We start from the raw sequence: 17311 nt of genomic DNA, 5'->3' as shown, positions 1-17311 counted from the left end.
TAGACAGAATGACTGGTGCAATGCACTGCTGTTGGCTGAATTTGCCTTCAATAGTCGTTTGAGTCAATCCATGGGTATGACTCCTTTTTTGATCAATTATGGGTTCAGTCCTCATTTTGGTGAGTTTTCTCGTCTGGGCTCGGGGTGTCCTGGGGCTGAGGGCTCTGTCCAGCGATTACAGAATACTTGGGCAGAAGTTCGGCGGAGTATATCTAGGTCTCAGGGCAGGTATAAGTTTTTCGCGGACAGGAAACGAACACCAGGGCCCACGTTTCAGGTTGGAGACAAGATTTGGCTCTCCACGCGAAACATTAAGTTGAAGGTTCCTTCAGCCAAGTTGAGGCCCAAATTCATTGGCCCATACAAGATTGTGGAAAAAATCAATCCAGTGGCGTATAGGCTGTGCCTTCCACCCTCTTTCAAGATCCCTAACGTCTTCCACAAATCTCTACTGAAACCTTTTGAAGCAGTCCGGGGAGACTCCGAGTCTGCTGCTTCTCCTGTTTTGGTCGAGGGGCAGGTGGAGTACGAGGTTGGTTATATCGTAGATTCCAGGTTGGTACGGCAGTCGGTACAGTACCTGGTTCATTGTAAGGGGTATGGACCGGAAGACAGATCCTTTGTACCGGCCCGGTTGATGCATGCTGATCGCCTGGTGCGGGCTTTCCATGCTAAGTACCCGGGCAAGCCTGGGGGTCCAGAGGCTCCCCGTTGAGAGGGGGGTACTGTCATGATCTCAGTGCGGGTTTGACTCGCACACGTGGGGTTAATGTCTGGAACCAGTGCTGATGACTGGCATTTCTGGGGTTAAAGGTTGTGATCCCAGTGCAGGCTTACCTGCACACCTGGGGCTATGATTGTGGCCTCTCCCTGGTTCTGGGGGAGGCTTCTTATAGCCTCAGGACGCTCCCATCCCTGTCAGTTATACTTTCGCCCTTGGCATTGTGTGGTGACCCCTGAGTGTGTTTGTGCTGTGTTCTGGTTGCTTGATTCTCTGTGTATGACTCGGTTTGTTCTCTGGATATTGCTTTGGATTCTGCTTGGTACCTTCTATATCTGTTTGGTTTTGAATTCTGCTTGGCCCTGACTATCCGTTCTGTCTCATCCCTGGTACTTTACTGCTATCTCTGTGTATGACCTCCGTTTTGCCTGACTCTGAGTATTTCTGTAGATTATCCTGCCATCTCTGAAAGCAGGACTCTAAGCCCCACCCCTTGCAGTCACATAACCGTAGGTCCTGTGACTGCTTGCTAAACTTCAGCGTCCACAGGTCCTGTGTATCTGTACTTTCCGGCTGTACCTGACCCCGGGCCCCCCTACAGTGCGGGTGAGTCCCTGCTCAGCGGAGGCTGCACGCCGGCGCTGACAGGATCCTGACCCCCGTCAGAAGATTCCCTATAATGAGGCAGAGTCACTTTGTAAGTTGTCTGGCGTATGATCCAGATGTGTCTATCTATTTAGCGGTGCATAAAAGTTTGGTCTGCCACAGTTTTGTGCATATCTGAAAAAAAACACCACTGAACAGAGTCCAGATGGAGTCCAGAGTGACTCTGCTGCCTCATAAAACAGTGGCATGGAAAAGTTTGGGCACCCCTGGTCAAAATTACTGTTATTGTGAACAGTTAAGCAAGTTGAAGATGAAATGATCTCTAAAAGGCCTAAAGTTAAAACTTACACATTTCCTTTGTATTTTAGGAAACGCAACATACATATTTTCTTGTCTTACATTTTAAAAATTACAAAAAAGGAAAATAGGCAGTTGCAAAAGTTTGGGCACCCTTGGAGATTTGTGTGCTCAGATAACAGCCTCCTCTAATCTTGTGCCAAAAAACAGCAGTCATGGGTTCTTCTAAGCAGCTGCTGAGCGCTCTGAAGATGAATTCTGGTGGAGACCCACAAAGCAAAAGAAGGCTATAATAAGATAGCAAAGCGTTTTCAAGTTGCACTTTCCACAGTTCAAAATGTAATTAAAAAATGGCTGTTAAAAGGAACAGTGGAGGTCAAGATAAGGTCTGGAAGACCAAACAAAATTTCAGTGAGAGCTGCTAGTAGGGTTGCTAGAGAGGCAAATCAGACCCCCCAATTCACTGCAAATGACCAAATGACCTTCAGAAAGATTTAGCAGACTCTGGAGTTGTGGAACATTATTCTACTGTTCAGAGACACCTGTACATATATGGCCTTTATGGTAGAGTCATCAGAAGAAAACCTCTCCCGAGTATAAAATTCAGTGTCAGAAGTATGCAAAAGAACATCTAACCAAGCCTGATGCATTTTGGAAACAAGTCCTGTGGACCGATGAGGTTAAAATAGAACTCTTTGGTCTTAAGATTAAACGTATGTGTGGAGAAAAAAGGCACAGAATTTCAGGAAAAGAACAACCCGCCAGCCATTAACCATGGGAGTGGATCACTCATGCTTTGGGGTTGTGTTGCAGCCAATGGCACAGGGAACATTTCATGAGTAAAGGATTCAATAAAATTTCAACAAATTCTTGATGTAAACGTAACACCATCTGTAAAAAAGCCGAAGCTGAAAAGAGGAAGAGGATGACTTCTACAAATGGAGAATGAGCCTAAACACACGTCAAAATCCACAATAGATGACCTCAAAAGGCAAAATCAGAAAGTTTTACAATGGCCCTCACAGTCCTCTGATCTGAACATCATTGAAAATCTGTAGCTAAACCTCAAAATAGCAGAGGAAGCAAGACGACCCAAGAATCTCACAGAACTGGAGGATTTTTCCAAGGAAGAATGGATGAAAATCCCTCAAACAAGATTGAAAGACTCTTGTCTGGCTGCAAAAAGCGTTTACAAACTGTGACATTTTCAAAAGGGGGTGCTACTAGGTACTAACCATACAGGGTGCCCAAACTTTTGCATCTGCGCATTTTCCTTTTTGTAGTTTTTAAAATGTAAAAGATTAAAATATATATTTTTTTTTCCTAAAATACAAAGGAAATGTGTCATCTTTAACCTTAGGCCTTTTAGAGATCATAGAATCATAGAATCCTAGAATGGTAGAGTTGGAAGGGACCTCCCGCGTCATCTGGTCCAACCCCCCGCTCAAAGCTTAATCGTCAACTTGCTTAACTGTTCACCATAACAGTAATTTTAACCAGGGGTGCTCATAGTTTTCAATGCCACTGTAGTGAAAGGATCCCTCGGGGATTTCATCTGAATCACGACATTTGGAGATTTAGATAGAAACCCTGATATAAGGGCTAAGCGTATGGCACCAGATAAATGTGATCTCAAACATTATGTAAAATGTTTGCAATAAAAGCTTAAACTCGGTCCACAAAATACGCAAGTCCCTACTCAGGTCCGTCATCTGTTAACAGAAATATAGGGGGCTTCCACATTACTGGTAGCATAAAGGCTCTGGAAAAGCATTATGGCTCCTCATGTGTCAAAAGAAATTCAGGAAATTCTGCGCTCCCAAATCCAATGCCCCCTTCCTTCTGAGCCCCCACAGTGTGCCTAAACCACATTTAGCGACTACATGTTTTGCATTTCTATAGCGATGAGAGCCTGCAAAATTTATGGATGCATGTCTCAGAAGTATGAGCTGGGCATACTGTACTGGTCACTATAACGTACTGGTCACTACAACGTACTGGTCACTACAGATTTGCAATTTTCCCCCAGCAACATCCACTGCTGCTTGTTTCTGGAAAACACCCATGGAGTCAAAATCGACACTACATCTGTAGATAAAGTCCCAAAGCGGTATAATTTACAAAATGGGGTCACTTGAGGGGGATTCTGCTTTCCAGGCACCCAGGGGCTCTGTATATGGAGTCTGCAAACTATTCTATGAATACCAGCTCTCGAGGAGGCAAATAGCGCTCAGTTCCTCCCAAGTCTCGCTGTATGGCTGAGCAGTACTGTAAAGCCACATATGGAGTATTTCCACAATCAGCAGAAATTGTTTGAAAAATTTTGGTGCCATTTTTACACATTTCCCCTTGTTAAAATGTAAAAATCTAGGGCTAAAAAAGTTTTTGTTGTAAAAATGTAATTATTTTTTCTTCACTGCCCAATGGTATAAAACTCTGTGAGACATCTGTGGTGTCAATATGATCACAGCTTCCTTCCTTAGATGAATTCATTGAGAGGTGTAGTTTGTAAAATGGGGTCACTTATGGGGGTTTTGCTGTCCAGGCACCTCAGGGGCTCTTACAGCGGGTCATGGAACCCGCAAACCATATGTAGGGCATTGGCGTACTCAGGATAAATTTCACAGTAAACTGAGAGGTTCATTGTTTCTATTAGTCTTTATAAGAATAAAAAATTGGGGGCTAGAACATAATTTTAGAGGTAAAAATGTAATTATACTTTCTTGACAATGGTATAAATTCCTTGACGGGTCTAGTTTCCAAAATGGCAATACATGTGGGGGGTTTCCACTGTTTCGACACATCAGGGGCTCTCTAAACGTGACATGACGTCCGCTAATGATTCCAACCAATTTTTCGTTCAAAAAAGTGAAATAGAGCTTCTTCCCTTCCGATCCCTGTTGTGCATGTAAACAGTAGCTTTCCCCCACAGATATCGGCGTACTAAGGAGAAATTGCACAATAAACTGTATAGTGCATTTTCTCCTGTTGCTCATGTGAAAATGCAAAATTTGGGGCTAAAAGAACATTTTTGTGGGAAAAAAATTGATTTTTTATTTTCACAGCTCTACATTTTAAAGTTATGTGAAGCACTTGGTGGTTCAAAGTGCTCACCACACATCTAGATACATTCCTTGAGGGGTCTAATTTTCAAAATGGGGTCATTTGTGGGGGCTTCCGCTGTTTAAGCACATCAGGGGTTCTCCAAATGGGACATGACGTCCGCTAATGATTCCAGGATAATTCAATTTTCCTTCCACATTTCGAAAATTTCTGTGAAGAACCTAAAGAACTAATAAACTTCTAGAATGGGGTTTTGAGGACTTTGAGGGGTGCAGTTTTTGGAATGATGTCACTTTTGGGTATTTTCTGTCATTTAGGTCTCCCCAAAATCACTTCAAATGTGAGGTGGTTTCTAATAAAATGGTTTGGAAAATTTTGTTGGAGAAATTGCTGGTCAACTTTTAACCCTTCTAAGTTCTTAACAAAAAATGATGTTTCAAAAAATGTTTCAGACATGTGGGAAATGTTATTTCTTAATTATTTTGTGTGACATGACTCTAGTATAAGGGCATAAGAATTAAAAGTTTGAAAAGTGTTAAATTTTCAAAGTTTTTGCCAAATTTCCAAAATATACGCAAATCGTATCAAACAAATTTTACCACTATCATGAAGTACAATATGTCACGAAAAAAAATTCTCAGAATCATCAGGTTCCGTTGAAGCATTCCAGAGTTATGACCTCATAAAGTGACAGTGATCAGAATTCTAAAAATTGGCCTGGTGTTTTGGAAACTCCTTTTAAAACCTGGAACCAGTGATATAATTTTACTTTCACCGGGGTATAAAGTAGAACAGATGTTTTCGGAAGATAATTAACCGTGTTAACTTGTAACGTAGACTGAAAACCAGAAAAAGGTGGCGGAACAAAATCAACATGAAGATGTTGGCCTGATTGTTTCGAACCTAAGACACCAGTGATGACATCATTTCTCCCATAGTTTATTGGGTTTTATTTAACTTTTTATACTGTATACGTGACAAATTTATTTTATATAGTGGGTTAGTACAATTACAGCAATACCAAAAATTTAGAGTTTGTATTTTGCATAATGAAACAGATAAAAAAAAAATGTTTTCTAGTTGTCGCCTTCAAAATCTAATTTTCCAAAGACATTTGAGTTCTTTTTTTTTTCTGGTACAATTATTTTTTCAACACTTATTTTATGTTTTTAGGAAACCCCATTTGCTGTTCATACAAGGAGTTTATGAGCTTTATTTTTTCACAAAGAGATTTTGAAAAAAACCTGGTCTTTGAAGCAGACCTAGAAGGAAACTTCTCCAAACTAAGCACTTTGTAATCAAAAGGCTGCAAAAGAACGCTCCAGGAAAAAAAAAATTCTTCCAAAACTCTTCACAAAAAGAAAAACTAGGAACATTTCCTAAAAGCAATTTTTTACTTGCAAAACTGTTTGGTCCCGTTTCATCATTTGTGATTTTTTTAAAGGTACTTTTTTTTTCTTGTCTTGTGGTATTCACTTGTTTTTTCTTTTGTTAAATTCTTCAAAATGGCGCAGGTGGTTCATGAATTTGGGGCAAAATCTGAAATGCTCTTTATTTTTATTAATTTTTGGGAATTTTAGTATGAAAAATGGTTAATCCTTTCAAAAGTTGCACATTAGTCTAAAAATGTGCCAAATTGAAAATGCCTTGAAATGGATTCTCAATTATCAGCCTTTTGGTAGGTAATTGAGACTCCAGACAATATGGGGAATACACAAAATGATACAGGGCAACAAGAAAACATTATGAAAATCAGTGAAATAGAAATATACACAAAATGATATCCACATAGCCTATTACACCATCACACCGGCCACAGCCACTTTAGAAATGTTGGCACTGCTGTGTTCCAATAGCATCCGAGAACTCCCAGCCCACAGTGCCGATACCAGCTGATCAGCGGGGGTACCCCGGATGTCGTACCCCTGCCTCTCTGTGTTGTCTTTGCATGTAGAACATGACCAGATGTAAAGCAGAAACCGTCCACCGAGTTGTAATAAATGGCCGCATTTTATATATTTACTCTATTATTTCTCCCTAATAAACAACCGTCCCAACCTGCCAAGAACAATCATATGTGACATTACTTGGAGCGAGTACAGGGACATAATCGTTTTCATGATCTCAACACTCTTTTTCTTAAAACACTCAGAAATTCCATGTTCAGATTCGAGAATGGAAACTGAGATTTAATGACCTGTTAATTCACATTGTTACCCAGAGAAAGAAAAGAGAGAGAGAAAAAAAAGTAAAAGCTCCGAGATCCATAACTTCATCACACGAGTGTGTATATAAACTAATCGTCCATACGGGAAGCGTCTGGAAACCTGCGCTCTGTAATGATGTGGCGCTGACCTTTTATTTCCTCAGTTAGAGTAGATATTTCCACCTAATCCAAGCACTACCGGGTCAGAGATGACATGGGACTTATTGGAGCAAATCCTTACCTGACATCAAGTATTTATGGCCTTAATATCTACAAACTGATCTGTATACAAATTGTGCAAAATTACAAAAGCTTCATCCATGGGGTAATGAATGTGAAATACATCTGCCATGTTCTTGACACAAGTGTTTTATGGATGGCTGTATATTTCAGGGTATTTCCAGAAATTCCCTTGAGATTTCATATAGAGTTACATGTATACCTTAGGTTGTTCTTCTGCTGCTGAAATTTTGTTAACTATTCCGCTTTTATAGGCCACACCTCATTCCCTATTGGATCTTTGTCTGGTTACCGGGGGGATTTCAATCTATTAATTTAGCGCCTTGTCACCACGGACAGCAAATTTGCCAACTCTGATAGGTGTATGCCCTTATTCTTGGCACCTCCTGGCTATTCCTAGGAGAACTGGCAAGATCAATATGCTATTAAGACTTCAAATGACCATACCGTGAAGCAATTTATGGACCCAAATTATGTCGAAGTGCATTTCTTCTGAAAAAGAGAGCTGCACGCCAGTCTTGCAAAAAAAAAAAGCCTCATTGTGTTGCATGACTAGTGAGTGGCGTAACTAGAGTCCTATGGGCCCAACTTCAAACTTTGGACCTTGGCCCCATCAATATGTTGGCTGATGCAAGAGATCCTGTAATAATGTCCTCAGCTCTGGCGCCTAACCTATAATAATGCCGCCCCATCCTGGCAATATGGTACCCCTGGGGGTTCAGTCACCACAGAGGTACTTCACCTCACCAAGAAGTGTGGTACCCCACTCTCAGGTATGGGGGGAGCACCTCACAGGACTCTAAGGCTAGGTGCACACGCTGCGGTTTATGCTGTGGTTCCGCTGCGGTTTTAGCCCTGCGGAACCGCAGCAGTTCCGCAGACATGGTACTTTACCATGTTAGCCTATGGGTTTTCAAAACCGCAGTGCTCACGCTGCGGTTTTTTCCGCGCGGTTTTGCTGCGGTTTTTTTTTCCACAGCATGTCAATTATTTCTGCGGATTCTGCTGCGGTTTCACACCTTTAACATAGTAGAGGTGTGAAACCGCAGGGCAAAACCGCAGGCCAAAACGCAGCAAAACCGCAGGTCACTTTACCTGCGGTTTTACCTGCGTTTCCGCGCGGAAAAAACCGTAGCGGAATCCGCAACGTGTGCACATAGCCTAACACCTGCACCCAACACACATCCTACAGCAGCAGGGCATCTGGATGTACCCTACAAGAGGAGGATCTCAACCCTGCCTGGGTAGTAAAGTGTGTTGGGAGGTGGGTGGAGCTAATAGGATGAGACAAGGAGAAGAGAGTTTAGTGAGGAGACGTGAGGAGAAAGTGAAAGTAACATACGTGTGCTGAAGCAGCTCCCTGTCAGGTGGAGCTGCAGGAAGGAAAGAGACAGAAGGAAGCTCCCTGCAGAGGGAAGGGATCCTAGAGGCACGGTGCAGCGACCATACTGCCCGTTGGTCTCGTTCCACGCCGGCTAACATCGGGTGGAAGGATCAGGTCGCAGTCTAGGCACTGGCCCTAAAACTAGTGGAGTGAACAATGGACTCAGCTAGGTCAACCAGAGGCTATGAGCATTGCAAGTGCTGCAGCCAAATCCATAATCATTCGCTGAAAAGGCCTACACATAGCATCCAGGGACTAAAGGTTGTTCCCGACAAGATCCGAGTTTGCAGGCTTGGGATACTGCTTGTGAAGGTGCTGGACAGGAAGGAGGAAATCAGCACAGTGAGATGGCCAGGAAAGGCATATACTGAAGGGAGTCCTGGAAGGGTGTTCACCATCTACCTGGGAGTTTGCTGGACCCCTCACCTGGAGGACGCGGCATCAAGCGGGCATCGCCGGCTCTTGACAACTGTGAGTAAAGCTTTGGAAACTACATCTTCTGTGTGGCCTGAATCCTTTCTATCTTGCCCGTCCCGCACTGCACTCCAATATCTACCACCACCACCATCTACCTTTTAATCGACAACCACACTGCCCTGGGGACTAGCACCACCTGTGGGGAGCTGAACCAACTCTGCTGCATCACCACCATCCCCAGCGGACTACACTGCAGCATCGGTCTAACATGTAAGTTGCCGAGCACCACAGGTGGCGTCTCGAACTTATCTACACATAGACTTTATTCCTCATCAGTTCTTATTATATATGGACACTCAGGGCCACGGACCGGGTCACAGCTGCCGTGACACATCCCTTTAAGAAGCGAGACGGTACCGAATATCCCCACGGCCCTAAGGGTGCTCCAGCAACCAACCTGTAATTGTGACACTAGTCACTTCTCACAGCCAAGCCATTAGTCAGAATGGCTAAGGAGTCCAAAGTCAGAAGCAAGGAGGGTACGTCATAAACAGAAGGAAGAACCAAAAGTGTAGTCAGGTAACGTTCCAAGGTCAGAGTACTGGAAGGATAAGGGATCAGAGCAGAAGGGATTAAACAGACGGATGGTTAGAACAAAGTCCAAGATCAGGCAACAAAAGATCAAGCATACAGAACTCAAGGCACAAGGAGCATAAACCTCACTAGCTGAATGTACATATGGCAGAGGTCTGGGAGACACAGCTCAGTTAAGTAGTCATGACAATCACCTGGAATAATGAACACATGGAGACAGCCAACACCTCACAGTCTCAGATTGGATAGTAGTCAAGTGGTCAATCAACGGACTGACAGCTCAGCACGCCCCTGTACCAGATTGGAAGCCAAAGCTGTCAGTAACTGCATTCCAGATACACTGAGGGATGGAACCGTGACAGTAATAATGTCCCCCTTCCTGACCCCTTTCTTTAATATTGTCCACTATCCTAGCTCTTTCCTGTAATAATGTCCCCCTTCCTGACTCCTTTCCTGTAATAATGTGCCTGTCAAAGACACCGCACTACACTTGCTCATAGAGCCAGTGCGCGTGTCCTGAGTACAGAAGCAGTGCTAAACGAGGTACAGGAGGAATAAACAGACGGGAGGTCAGACAAAGCCAAAGGTCATACACAGGATCACAGTACAGTGCCAGGGATGAGACAGAGCGGATAATCAGGGCCAAGCAGAGATCAAAACCAAACAGACATAGGAGGTACCAGGCAGAATCCAAAGCGATATCCAGAGAACAGACCGAGTCATACACAGAGAATCAAGTAACCAGAACACAGCACAAACACACTCAGGGGTCACCACACAATGCCAAGGGCAAGAGCATAACTGACAAGGATGGGAGCGTCCTGAGGCTATAAGAAGCCTCCCCCAGAACCAGGGAGAGGCCACAATCATAGCCCCAGGTGTGCAGGTAAGCCTGCATCGGGATCACAACCTTTAACCCCAGAAATGCCAGTCATCAGCACTGGTTCCAAACATTAACCCCACGTGTGCGAGTCAAACCCGCACTGAGATCATGACTGTACCCCCCTCTCAACGGGGGGCCTCTGGACCCCCAGGCTTGCCTGGGTACTTAGCATGGAAAGCCCGTACCAGGCGATCAGCATGCATCAACCGGGCCGGTACCCAGGACCTATCCTCCGGTCCATACCCCTTCCAATGAACCAGGTACTGTACCGACCGCCGTACCAACCTGGAATCTACGATATGACCAACCTCGTACTCCACCTGCCCCTCGACCAAAACAGGAGAAGCAGCAGACTCGGAGTCTCCCCGGACTGCTTCAAAAGGTTTCAGTAGAGATTTGTGGAAGACGTTAGGGATCTTGAAAGAGGGTGGAAGGCACAGCCTATACGCCACTGGATTGATTTTTTCCACAATCTTGTACGGGCCAATGAATTTGGGTCCTAACTTGGCTGACGGAATCTTTAACTTAATGTTTCGCGTGGAGAGCCAAACTTTCTCTCCCACCCGAAACATGGGACCAGGTGTTCGTTTCCTGTCCGCGAAAAACTTACCTGCCTTGAGACCTGGATATACGCCGCTGGACTTCTGCCCATGTATTTTTTAACCGCTGAACAGAGTCCTCAGCCCCGGGGCACCCCGAATCCAGACGAGAAAACTCACCGAAATGAGGACTGAACCCATAGTTAATCAAGAAAGGGGACCTACCAGTGGATTGACTTACCCGACTATTGAAGGCAAATTCAGCCAACGGCAGTGCATCGCACCAGTCACTCTGTCTAGCAGAGGTTAGACACCTGAGGATCTGTTCCAGGGACTGGTTAGTGCGCTCCGTCTGCCCATTGCTCTCAGGATGGTATGCAGACGAAAAGGACAGAGACATACCTAATTTTTTGCAGAAAGCACACCAAAACTTAGCCACAAACTGCACACCACGATCAGACACCACATTCAGGGGTACCCCATGCAACCGGATCACATGCTGCACAAACAACCTGGACAACGTCTCAGCTGACGGTAGTGCGGACAGGGGTACGAAATGAGCCTGCTTAGAAAACCTGTCCACCACTACCCATACCACTGTATTACCCTTAGATGGAGGGAGATTGGTAACAAAATCCATGGATAAGTGAGTCCATGGCCTTTCGGGCACTGCCAAGGGTATCAGCTCCCCTGCCGGCCGGCTATGAGAGCTTTTAGAACGAGCGCAGACCCGACAACCAGCAATGAATTTTTTTATGTCCGAACCAAGGGTAGGCCACCAAAAGATCCTAGCCACCGCCAGACGTGTGGCTGAAATGCCAGGGTGAGCACTCAGCTTGGATTCATGGAACTCCTGCAAGAGTTTCAGACGAAGTTGCTCTGGGACAAACAACTTCCCCTCCGGCTTGGCCGCCGAGGCCTGTGACTGGGCCCCCTGAATCTCCCGTTCCAATTCAGATGAGACCTCTGCTATCACAACCCCAGGGTGAAGAATGGAGGATGGTGGCTCAGGGGGCGACACCGGCTGAAAACTGCGTGATAAGGCGTCAGCCTTGACATTCTTTGACCCTGGACGAAATGTAATTGTAAACTGAAAACGGGAAAAAAAAAATTGACCAACGGGCTTGTCTGGGCGTTAGTCTTTTAGCAGACTCAATGTACGACAAATTTTTGTGATCCGTGATCACCGTAACCGGGTGACTGGCCCCCTCCAAGAAGTGCCTCCATTCTTCAAACGCCAATTTGACCGCAAGAAGCTCTCTATTGCCTACGTCGTAATTTCTTTCCGCAGCAGAGAACTTCTTGGAAAAGAAAGCACATGGCCTGAGGTTGGTTAAAGTGGCAGGCCCTTGGGACAACACCGCCCCCACCCCCACCTCAGAGGCATCCACTTCCACGACAAATGGTTTGGACGGATCTGGCTGCACTAACACAGGAGCAGACATAAAACATTTTTTCAGCGTCGCAAAGGCCGCTTTTGCGAGCGAGGACCAATTTCTCACATCCGCACCTTTGCATGTTAGATCAGTGAGAGGTTTGACCATTTGCGAAAACCCCCGGATAAATTTGCGGTAATAATTGGCGAACCCCAAGAAGCGCTGAAGACCCTTAAGATCTCGGGGTTGCACCCAATCCGCAATGGCCTGCACCTTCTTGGGGTCCATGCGAAAACCCTCACCGGATACAATTAACCCCAAAAAGGACAACTCTTGTACACAGAATACACATTTTTCCAATTTGGCATACAAATGATTTTCTCTCAGCCTTTGGAGCACAGTTCGTACATGTTCCAAATGAGAATACTTGTCGGGGGAATATATCAAAATATCATCTAAGTAGATAACGACAAAACGACCAATGAGATCCGAGAATACCATGTTGATGAAATTCTGAAATATGGCAGGGGCGTTGGTAAGACCAAATGGCATGACTAAATTTTCAAATAGTCCCTCGGTCGTGAGGAACGCGGTTTTCCATTCATCCCCCTCTCGGACCCTTATCAAATTATATGCCCCCCGAAGGTCCAGTTTAGAAAACCACTTTGCCCCTGATAGTTGGTTACATAAATCGGGAATCAACGGAAGGGGGTACGTATTCCATACAGTAATTTGATTAAGCTCCCGGAAGTCGAGACAGGGACGTAACCCGCCATCTTTTTTCTTTACAAAAAAGAAACCTGCCGCCACAGGTGAGACTGAAGGACGTATGTGTCCTTTGCGCAGACTTTCAGTAATGTACTCCTTCATAGCCAAGCGCTCAGGACCGGACAAATTAAACAGACGGGCTTTGGGTAATTTAGCCCCCGGGACCAGCTCAATAGCGCAGTCAAAGGGTCTATGTGGCGGTAACATCTCGGCCTCGCTTTCGGAGAATACATCTTCGAAGTCCTTCAGGCATTCCGGAATACCTTCCAGCTCGACAGATGATACAGACACAGATTTAACAGGTTCAACCAGCAGTGCGGCTTTATCATATAACTCAAAATCATTAAACCCCCATTGTACAATCTCCCCCGTTTTCCAGTTAATAACTGGGTTATGGTGTTGTAACCAGGGCATGCCCAACACCAACCCTGCAGGTAAATTGTCCAGCACAAAACAACTTATGTTTTCCACATGAGTAGCGCCCACTCTGAGCGAAAACACATCAGACATAAAGCGAATTCCCTCCTTAGTGAGGGGCGATGAGTCAATGGCCATCACCTTGATCGGAACCTTGAGCCTAACTGTCCCTATCTTGCAGTGTGTGACCAATTGGGAGTCAATAAGATTAATAGATGATCCGCAGTCCATGAAGGCTGTAGAGGAAAAAGAATTACCATCCACAAACAGTTCCACAGGCAGTACTACTTTAGAAAACGAGGAAAAGGGTACCTGAGGGTCTGAGCAGCCTCCCCGTTGACTACCCAGACCTAGTCGTTTCCCGCCGACCGGGTTTGAAGACGGGCAATTCGGGCACTCCCTTTTCCAATGTCCGTTTTACCGCAGTAAAAGCATAACTGCTTGTCCTTCCGGCGTTTCCTCTCCGTATCTTTCAGGGAGAGGGCGCCTACATCCATGGGGTCAGGGGCAGTCTCTTTTCCACTGGGGAATAATGGAGTATCCACCTGCATCACCCCTCTGGCCCGCAGCCTGCGGTCCATCCGGACGGCCTGGGTCATGGCGTCCTCGAGAGAGTTAGGTGGGGGATGTAACGCCAAGGCATCCTGCAGCCGCTCGGACAAGCCTCTGCGAAAGAGTCCTCGGAGTGCGGCATCGCTCCAAGAGACCTCTGCCGCCCAGCGGCGGAACTCAGAACAAAACCACTCAGCTGAGTGTTTCCCCTGACAGACACTCATCACCATGTCCTCTGCCAATTGCACTCGGTCAGGTTCATCATAAATGTGCCCGAGGGCCTCAAAGAATGCGTTCACTGACATACGTTCAGGAGCAGAGGAAGACAGAGAGAAAGCCCATGCTTGCGGAGCCCCCCGAAGTAGGGAAATAATGACCCCCACCCTCTGGAACTCATCCCCGGAGGAGTGGAGCCTTAGAGAAAAAAAAAGCTTGCATCCTTCTCTGAAAGACCTGAACTCCTTTTTATCCCCTGAGAAAAGGTCTGGTAATTTGACCGGAGATTCGGGGGACGCTAATGACACATCCCTACCCCCAGAACCCCCTGCATCGACAGCCCCCTGCACAGTAACCACCAACTGTTGCTGGGTCTGGGCCATCGTGCGTTGTTCCACATTGAGCTTATGGAACATTTGGGTCAGGTGCTTGACCTGATCAGCCAAGGCTTGTATGGGATCCATGAGGATAACACACACTTTTTTTTTTTTTTCTTCAGAAAAAACAAAAAAAACAAAAACTGAAAGGGTCAGTTATAATGTCAGAGACACCGCACTACACTTGCTCATAGAGCCAGTGCACGTGTCCTGAGTACAGAAGCAGTGCTAAGAGTTACCTGGGGAGCAGGGCTGCAGAGGTGACCAGGCGTGCTTCAACTAATAGTGTAAGAGAAGCCAGAGAACTCAGATTATGGCAAAGCAGAAGTCATGCATAGTACAGACCAGCGAGGTACAGGAGGGATAAACAGATGGGAGGTCAGACAAAGCAAAAGGTCATACACAGGATCACAGTACAGTACCAGGGATGAGACAGAGCGGATAATCAGGGCCAAGCAGAGATCAAAACCAAACAGACATAGGAGGTACCAGACAGAATCCAAAGCGATATCCAGGGAACAGACCGAGTCATACACAGAGAATCAAGCAACCAGAACACAACACTAACACACTCAGGGGTCACCACACAATGCCAAGGGCGAAAGTATAACTGACAGGGATGGGAGCGTCCTGAGGCTATAAGAAGCCTCCCCCAGAACCAGGGAGAGGCCACAATCATAGCCCCAGGTGTGCAGGTAAGCCTGCATCGGGATCACAACCTTTAACCCCAGAAATGCCAGTCATCAGCACTGGTTCCAAACATTAACCCCACGTGTGCGAGTCAAACCCGCACTGAGATCATGACAGTGCCCCATCCTAGACGCTCATTCTGTAATATCATCCACTTCCCGGGCCCCTATTCTGTAATAATGTACCCTGTCCTGGAGCTCTTCTCTAACACGTAAAAAATATAAAAATAAATAATTCTTCTTACTTGTCCACACTCCCGCAGTGAGCAGCGTTCTCTTTTTGCTCCATAGGTAGAGGGGTGAGCAGCGCATGTCACTTGGCAAGCCGACATCAGCTGATGGACCCTAGTGGGATGATGGTGTGCATAACTATTGTGGTTGCGGGAGCCGATATCTCCCTGAAATGAAAAACATTTCATCTAAATGCAAAAGAGTTAGTTCAGAAAATTAATAAAAGGTATTGCTCAATTATAGGGAATCTTTTTGGGCTGCGCCTCCTTCTGCTAAATGCCACCCTCTTTTCAATACATTGGAAGAAAGAACTGGTGTAAAAACCCAAAGGTCACAAAACATTTGGGCAGCTACTTGACAACTCTTTCTATACCAGAAAAAATGGTTTGATGAATTGGCCCCAAATATATGCAAGTCTTCATCCAGGGGCCTACTGGCCAAAATGAGCCTGCCTCTTAATGAATTTGGTGCATTTTTCAATCCAGAAATGTACCACGGTCATTGTCTAGAAGACTGGAATCCATTTCTGTCATAATTTATTCCGCTCTTGTTTGTAAATTACGATGAATTTGTTGGGTCATGTTCATTTATGCCACATCCTGCAAAGCTCTGCCGTTTTTGTCATGGCATTAATGAACATGACTAGTGTTGAGCATTCCGATACTGCAAATATCGGGTATCGGCCGATATTCGCTGTATCGGAATTCCGATACCGAGTACCGATATTTTTTCAATATCGGATATCGGAATCGGAAGTTCCCATAATGCAATGAGCCACTGTTGTGGCTCTGATTGGCTGCCAAAATGACATCATCATGATGCGCCGTCAGTTCGGTCCTTCCGGGGGTCTGTACCGGCCTGCCCGGGTGTCTGTGCCGACTGCCCGGGGGTCTGTGCGGACTGCCGGGGGTCTGTACCGACTGTCCCGGGGGTCTGTGGTGGCCTGCTGGGGGTCTGTACCGGCCTGCCGGGGGTCTGTGCCGACTGCCCGGGGGTCTGTGCGGACTGCCCGGTGGTCTGTGCGGACTGCCGGGGGTCTGTGCAGGCTGCGGGGTCTGTGCAGGCATCGTCCGATGGGACTACAAGTATTTTATTTTATCAAAAAATAAAATACTACATACATACTACATGCTACATACATGCTACATACATGCTACATACATACACATATATACTACATGCATGCAACATACAAACATACAACATATATACTACATGCATGCAACATGCATACTACATGTATACTACATGCATGCAACATACTACATATATACTACATGCATGCAACATGCATACTACATATATACTACATGCATGCAACATACATACTACATATATACTACATGCATACTACATATATACCACATATATACCACATGCATGCAACATACTACATATATACCACATGCATGCAACATACATATATACAACATATATACTACATGCAACATACATATATACTACATGCATGCAACATACATATATACTACATGCATGCAACATGCATACTATATATATACTACATGCATGCAACATACATACTACATATATACCACATGCATACTACATATATACCACATGCATGCAACATGCATACTACATATATACCACATGCATACTACATATATACCACATATATACAACATGCAACATACTACATATATACCACATGCATGCAACATGCATACTACATATATACTACATGCAAGCAACATACATACATACTACATATATA

Source organism: Dendrobates tinctorius, unplaced genomic scaffold, assembly GCF_039654945.1.
Source record: "Dendrobates tinctorius isolate UK_male_01 unplaced genomic scaffold, ASM3965494v1 ptg000239l, whole genome shotgun sequence".
In the NCBI taxonomy this organism is placed as follows: Eukaryota; Metazoa; Chordata; class Amphibia; order Anura; family Dendrobatidae; genus Dendrobates; species Dendrobates tinctorius.
This window is presented reverse-complemented; position numbering follows the sequence as displayed.